The sequence below is a fragment of the Schistocerca americana genome, chromosome 2 (genome assembly GCF_021461395.2).
Source record: "Schistocerca americana isolate TAMUIC-IGC-003095 chromosome 2, iqSchAmer2.1, whole genome shotgun sequence".
Taxonomy (NCBI): Eukaryota; Metazoa; Arthropoda; class Insecta; order Orthoptera; family Acrididae; genus Schistocerca; species Schistocerca americana.
This window is the reverse complement of record NC_060120.1, coordinates 732,453,673-732,462,550: the sequence shown is the minus strand read 5'-3', so window position 1 is coordinate 732,462,550 and position 8,878 is coordinate 732,453,673.

Genomic DNA, 8,878 nt, shown 5'->3' with positions numbered 1-8,878 from the left:
CAACAAATAGAACAAAGATTACACAGGCAGATGGCGGAAACGATTTCTCTCCCTTAGTTCACCTTGATGGCTATGGCGACAGGTGGGATATAAGGTCATTCTAAGTTAAGAATATTACCAAGTTATGAAAACAGTGAACCCATTCGAAGCCGTAAACGCAAAGGAATAGAAGGGAATTAAATTAAAAACTTAATTTTTGTTCTGATAACTAGCAAAAATCGGAGAAAAGCCTTTTGTAAGTTGAATGCTAATACTGTCAACGTGTTACGTGGTTTTATTTATAGACACTTTACGCGAAACTGCTACTGTTAAGGAATACCCACCTATCAAAAATTACTAACTTCAGGATCCAGCAAATAACAATTTGGTTTTTGAAGTGGTTGTTATCACAAGAGAACATTTAAGAAGCGTTCTATCAGTTTATCGAATTGAGATAAGCTCGGTAGCAATGTTCGTGTGCTTTTGTGGCAATAAAGCATGCCTCCTCAGTGCACTGCTCTTTATCTCCCTTCAGTCTCGAAACACGTCTTGAAGTCTGCAGCAGCCAGAAACATGTTCTGAGCCATTCTTCTTAGCAGTAAGTTACATTATCCATTCTAAACCGACCAGTCAGCACATTAATGCTACTGCTTTGTCTCGTAAGTAAACAGAACTTATATCAACATTTGATACGCAAAAAGTGAATTCCATTTGTACAGACGATGAAGTATCACAAACCTTGAATAATTTACCGGTAACGTCTCAGCTTATTCCCACTTCCACGAATCATTACGAAGTTCTAGTATAGTTAGTCTAAGCGCTAATTGGCTGCGACAGGGACTCTTAACTTTATTTGCTATGTGCTGGACAGACTACAATTAGACACAGAAATACTGTAATGCAATTAATCTGTCTTGGTAATCACTTAGCCATTCTGAAGTAAAAGAATTTATGCTCCTGCACAGAAGTAATTGGAAGATGGTTTACATAAAGAACCCCTTCCAGCACTGTTTTTAATGGCCAGGTGTTGATGCAGATATTGGACAAATTGCACATTCATGTTACATAACACCTGGTGATGATCCCCCAGACATTCACATAGTGACCTACTTTGTGTAGCAGAGGGGTCGAGTCCATTTTGATCTTAGCAGGTTATAAATGTCAACCAACAGTGTTCCTGAGGTGTTGCATAAGCACTTGCAGTTTCTATATCAGAGATCATAATATTCGTACTTCAACAGAATGCAGGAAGGAAGGTGACTTGTTTAATCAAATATTTTCTTGCCGCACAGTGCGTCCGTTACTATACTGCTCCATCTCTTGAGTTTTGTAGTAGTGTGAAAGATTTTAAAGGCAACCATTTTTATACAAAACAGTATCTTGTCAGAGGTCATCTACTGAAAGGTCTCTCTTAGTTAAACAAACGTAAAATCTTGGCATGAGTCGCCAACTGATATACCTTTAGTTACCAATATTATGATAATCCGAACGGTTAGTTTAATTTGTTCATCCTCCTTAATTTATCAAATGATTTACTGACCAGAATATGACTTGAATACGACAGTGGCTCTAGAAAAATGCAACACTACATCGATATGGTCCCTGCTTCATGTGAGAGTTAAAATAATTTTATTAATGCACCAAACTGACTAGAGGCATGGAGTAGCCACGATAATGAAAGGATACGTGATTTAGGACAGCAAGTTCAGCATCAAACATCCATTCATACCTCAAGAAATAAAAATAAACATCTTTTCCACCACAGATAGTACCATGTAGCCTACTACCTGCTCAGTAGCAGGCCACGAACCATGAAAAATCCATAAAATTCCATTTAGTGAAAGGAAAATGAAGCCCATAATAGGTACTTATTGTGTTTCGCGGATTTAGATCTATACAATGAACAACACAGAACTGAATATAAACCCATCTCTTCCTTAGATTAAGAAAGAATTGCAGTACGCTGTACTCTGAACAACACACGGCTGGACACCACGAGACTCAAACAAAGAAAACCCACGTTTCCGAAAGAAAAATAAGATCAAATTTCGAAACTTCACTAGGCATCACCCAAACACTGAAGGTGCGAATGTTTATCGAAAGGAAAATAAGGAATAGGTTTAAATCCTACAACAGTCTATGTAGCATGCTAGCTGAATAAAGCCATCGACTTATAAGTCCCAAAAACTCATAAAAATATAAAATTTAGCCACGCACTCCTCGCACCTACATTCCACAGATTTACTTTACACACTGAAACGGTAGATGCATGGGAAAATGTACTCCCTACCAAAAGTGCAGGAATAATAATAAAAAAGGTCACTTCAAAACTGTCTTCCAGCGTAACTAATATAATTTTTGCCAAAAGTCCAAAACAAAGATTATTACGTATTATGCAGTAGGTACACTAGAGCACCTCGATTTACAAAGTGTTCAGACAACCCCTGCCCTTACCTACTGCCATTGGGCGAATGAGGTACCGGATGAACAGAGAGCCTTTGCCACTTCACAGAGGGAAGGTGATCAGTATCCCTCCTGCCAACTTAAATGTACACCTCCTCAGACACATGATCTACAGCATCAGCAAACGTCCCTGCATTTCGACGGAAGTTACCTTTATGGGTGCAACTGTCCTAACATACAACAGATACTGTCTTCCCTTACGAAAACTAATAATCACTCATTCCAGTCACGCACTACATATTAAGTAATAAGAAATGGATATACAAAAGACACATTTTCACAAGTCTCTAGCTCAATAATGAGAATAAAACGAGTCATTTTGTCCAAGAAGAGCTACCCACCATCGCAAACAGTTAATAAGCGATAAAGTAAAACAGACTGACTTACAAGGTCAGTTAATTATAAGAGATATATCTGATGGATCTGTCTCAACTGGATTCATTCTTAAAAAAGTGCACCTACACACATTCATATATTCAGTAGGATGATACTCATAAGCCACTCATATCGAATATCTATTCTATTTCGTGGCGTGACAGTGTCTCTCAGAAAAAGAAAGAAAGAAATATTTGTGCTGAGAAATTGTGTTCATATACCAGTACCTTAATCAAATGCTTCTCGAATACGAAAGTGGATTACAATCAAAACAGTATATCTTGTAATAATAAAGCTTTTACATTTAGTTCTTATACCTTAGGTTCAGAAATATATTTCACACAATGCAAAAAAAAAATCCTTTGTCACTATTCATCTGCAGTAGATAGCAAAGACAAATGCAAAAATAAAAATATCGTCCTACTGAGAAGGTCTTTGGTCTACTACCAATATAGCTTTGCTTCATGCTGGTTGGTTTTCTTCTGCTTCAACTCATGCGATATTGAAACAAGGAAAAAATCACAGGGCAGCTTAACATTGCTTTGAAAAATCATAATTTTCCAAAACGACATTCAAAACAATAAGATTTTTAGGTTGTAAGCTACATAAATTGAAATCAGGGGTATTTCACATTTACTAACAATGCCAAAACATTTCTGTTACTTCTACTACAACTACTACTACCACTACCACTATTACAAATAATACTTCAGTTTATTAATAAATAAATAAAGAAATAAAATATCTGAGGGATGTGTGAAATACTTGTACACTGTAGAACAAATACTTTATTCTAAAGTCCAAAATCTGTATTTATTGTCAAAGCAAAGCATATTACACACAAAATATATTTCATAAAATTATATAAGCGCATACAGATTAAAGGGCCTGGTCTGAAAGTCTGTATTCTAGTAAGTCTCCTTCTTCAAAAAATAATCAAACATCATACAATGTTTGTTTTCTAAATTTGAAGGCCTTTATCTTGCTGCAATGTATTTTATTTGATCCACATTCATTTTGCCATTAAGACATCTTCAGTGGATTTATCTGGAATGATACATCTTTTTACTCGATCGGAAAAGAGTTAATATCCTAATTTTTACATAAAAAAATTAATAGTTACAGTTTATTTAATATGTGATATTTGTAGGTTAGAAGACAGTTAACATTGTAGTTTACACAAAAATTAACTATTACTTTCAGTTTTCTAATTTACAAAAAACACATAACAAATGTGTACTAGTCAAGACAAAATCCACACAAGATGTCTTAGTGTAAAAGAGGGAGTAAAATACATTGCAGCAAAATTAACAAATTTAAAATCGCATAAAACTTAAAACACTGCATGCAAATTTAATGATTCTGTATGTAAGTATGCCAATGTAAAGGTTCAAGACAATTTACTCAGCACTAAGAAAGTAATGCATGGTGCATAGAAAAAGTGGTTAAATTCAGAAATCAAATTTCTTTACTCATCAAAACAAAGTTAAATATTAGTTATGTACAACATATTTTCAACTTGCAAACACCATTAGTATCACTACAGTTTTCACACATTGGTCAAAAAAGTCGAGTGTCTCACAAAAACTGACGTAATAAGAATAGAAACAGTTCATGCACAAAGATGAGTCAACTGAGAACACTCTAAACACAACACAGCGACTCTAAACACGACCACACACACAAATTTTACCCAAGATTAAAATGAAACTAACAGTACACAACGGAACTTTAAAGGAAGACGCCAGTTTGAGAAGGGGTTTGAAAATAATGTAAATTCAGGAATAGGTAAGGGTTATATAGAAAATCTGACTATAGAGGGAAAGGTAATTGAAGAGATAAGATTGAGGAGGAAACAGAAATGTCAACATTCAAATAACTGGATAGGTAGTAAAAATTTAATCTACAGTATAATAACTGACATGGAAACGAAAGATCTCAGAAACAAAACAAACTCAGAAGCTGCAATACACAGAAATTTTAGGGAAAAATTCAAAGTAAGCATATTAATATTTAAGAAGCAGGCAAGATGGACATGGTACTGATAGTACTTATGACAAAGGACAATGTATTGATAAAACGCAAAATAATATTACAAAAATAAAATCAGATAGAACAAAGAGATATGCAGACAAAAGTTAAAAAAACTGAAAAATATAGACATTATACTGCATAACGCAGAAGAAAGAAAACCGTACAAAATAATCCAACTGCACTTATTCTCCAAAGCAAACCAAAATTCCACAAGCGCAAGATAGTAGGCACACAGCGAGTGAATTTCAGAAAAGCCTGCACTTACAAACTTGCAAGGCATATGTTATAATGACTGTCTGAGAAATTGGAAATACAAGAAGAAAGGGCGCTAAAACACTACACAGTTAATACGACAAATAAAAGATATAAAAATTCCAGGAACAGCAACACTCCTCTCATTAAATGTAGAAAGCACATTTTTCAAACACACTGGTAAGAGAAAGAGTAGACATTATAGATAAAAATCTAAACACATTCATTCCACTCCCTTATGAACAGATCAATCAAATAGTCACGTTAGTAAAGCTTGTAATGGAACAAAATTTCTTCTCATTGAACAATGAGTTTTATGTACAAAAGGATGGTTTACCAATGTTTTTCCCAGTTTCAGGAGTCTTGGCAGATATTTTTATTAACTATGTTGGATAGACCATTTTTAAAAAAATAGTTGCAACAGGTTACAAAACATTTTACTGGTTCATATATACTACATGAATACTCTGCTTAATAGATTAACCACAACCAAAACTAGAAAAACAACATGCTGGCATTACCAAGGTACATAAAAAGAAAAAAAAATTACAACTGGAGATGAACATAATAATCAAATTAACTTTCTAGACATAGCAATCAGAAAATAAAACAAGTACAAATTCGAAGTTTACTATAAACCCACAACAATGGAGAAATCTTCCATCAATGTTAGAACCACTGAAACTCACAAAGGAAACCAGCACTTCAACACATGTTCCATTGGCTTAACACAGTACCACTAGACAAACAAAACTACCAGAATGAACTAACCAACATAATGGAGACAGCCACAAACAATGGATATAGTAATAAACCAGTCATGATGCTAAACAACAAATTATAAGAAAAATAATATGACTAAACACCAAGCCACAGAAAACAATACAACATAACCCAACAGAAACACCAGAAATACTATAAGAGCAACATGCAGTAGTCAGGAAAATATTAGAGAAGAAGAGTAGTGAGAAAAATGTAAGGCAAGACACAAGATGCTACATAATAACATATAAAACAAATTCACAAATAAAACCACTAACATTTTCAAAAAGAAAGGCATTACAGCATCATTCAAAAACAGACAACACTATCCAAAAATAGGATCTAAAACTGGCAAGAGATATAGATGCATACCAGACAGTAAGTATATATCAACTGCAGGGTGTCATTCAGGCTCTCAAGTGTATTTGTATCTGACATGGGACATTCCACCTGTTTGCCTCACATACCTGGCTTCACAACTGTTGCATTGTATATTTACCCAACATAGCATGGAAGTCATTTGTAAACATGAATGTTGCAGATTTTATTAAAATTTTTATTTAGCAAAGACTGCATTGTGGAAAACAGTGATTACTAATTTCAACCGCTTAAATGTTCACACTAAGATGTGGAAATTGTTATACAACATCACAAATCAAAAACAGTTCAGAATGCCATAGTGTTAAAAAGAATAATTCTGCATAAGCCGTTCGAATTACATACAAGGGAACAAACATCCAGTATCTAAGTCAAGAGAAGAGGTTAGACTCTTTGTTGGTGTAGTGTTAACACACTTAAGAAAATTTCCACTGTAAAAGAACATAGGATAAAATTACATGGATTTAATCTGAAGCCAATGGTATGTAGCTATGTACAAGAAAGTTACAGTAAAGACATACCTTATTGGGTCCAGAATGAGACTTTCAGTTTGGAAGGTTGGAGACGAGATACTGGCAGAAGTAAAGCTGTGAGGACCGAGCGTGAGTCGTACTTCAGTAGCTCAGATGGTAGAGCACTTGCCCGTGAATGGCAAAGGTCCCGAGTTTGGGTCTCAGTCGGGCACACAGTTTTAATCTGCCAGGAAGTTTCACATACTTTATTGTTGCATTTACAATGTATGTATGTGAAGTGCATCATACAAACATCGTAGCAGTAATATGAGTATGACATAAGATAAAGTCTCAGATCAAGGTGGCAAACAGACTGATTGGCATTGCATACATGGCGTAACAGGTCAGGAAACATGCTACAAGGTGGTAGTATAGTATAATGAAGTGAAACATAATGTAATAGAAAAATTAAAATGTGGAAACACTAAAACAGTTTATGAAATTACTGATATAACCAATTGCTAAAGGTGCAAAATCACTATAATTATGTTTAATAAAACGGCAGCTGCATAGATAGAAGATGCCTATAAATGACTGATAATCCAGAGCAGCGACCTGATTCTATATTTAAAAATGAACAATTGAAATCACAATAATATCTCCTTATTAACCGGTTTCAGATTATCTACAAGCTATCTTCAGAATTTTTTGGCCCTGTATGGTTGGTGCTGGAGGCTCCTAGGATTTTTCGTGATACCATGATCGTGTGCGGTAGCCATAGGGAGCCAAAAGATTCTGAAGATGGCATGCAGATAATCCAAAACCGGTTAATAAAGATATATTATTGTGATCTTGACTGTTTAGTTTTTAATAAATGAAATTACACTGGCTCTAACTGTGTAATACGAAAGCCAGAAGAAACAGCCTCTATGAATGATAGCAGCATTATAACCAAAAACAATGCTATTCAACAAATGTTGCTGTAAAGGATACTGAATATAAAACAATACATATAATACACCCATAACCTGTAGTAAGAAATGAAATAACTTGAATAACTGGCTGGTGGTGGAAGTGAGATTGGCCCAATATTTACATGAACCATTAACTATGCTGCTATTTTTACTATTAATTACATGTAGAATGTGTCTATGTTATGATACATAGACTAGAATAACAATCAAAGCAGTAACACATATATTGCATCTGATCCTCAAGTACAATCATTTAAGATAGCCAATGACTGACCAATAACAAATAAATATATCAATATTAACATCAAATTTAAGATAGGTAGCGCAACACATGTACTCAGAAACAGTCTCTCATCAAACAGAATGTAACATTGGAAACAGAGCAGACATACTTTAGGTGTACCTAGTGGCGTTGTTAATGTAAGATAACATTCCTTGAACTAATGTTGTTATGAAAGACAATGTAATGTAATGATACAATATTTATTCATCTTGTAGTGAGGACATAAAAAATTATAAATAGAAATTCTGACTAAGATAGACATTTAGTTACAGAAATATATTATACATGGACTTATGTCTAATTGTAGATTTGACTAAATGTTGATGTACAATGCGAAATCAGCCCTATTATGTGTGTCAGCCATAGAACAGGGAAATGGTATATGACATGGCAATGTAAGCAAGGTAACCAATGACAGATCAGACATTAGGTGTAAATTGTGGTTTTGTGAATACAAGACAATATTTAATTGAACTAATATTTTTGTAAAAGGTAATGTAATACAATATGTAGACAAGATTTATACAAATTTGGTGAGATTATAAGAGATTTTAATGTAAATTAATAATTGATACAGACCTGTGGCTACAGAATATATAATATGTAGAACTCTGTGTATGGGCAAATATGATTAAATGCTAAAGAGTCATATCAGGTAAGTTAGTACACAAAATTTAAATAATTGTATAACTATAATTATAATTTTATAACTAACATTTATTAAACAAAATTTTGATAATTTTATGACTTTAACTATTGGCCCCAACCATAAAGCACAGACACTAGCTGTTGGCGAGGAGACTTGTGTGCCTCAGCAATATGGATAGCCATACCATAGGTGCAACCAAAACAAAGGGGTATCTGTTGAGAGGCCAGACAAACAAGTGGTCCCCGAAGAAGGATAGCAGCCTTTACAGTAGCTGCAG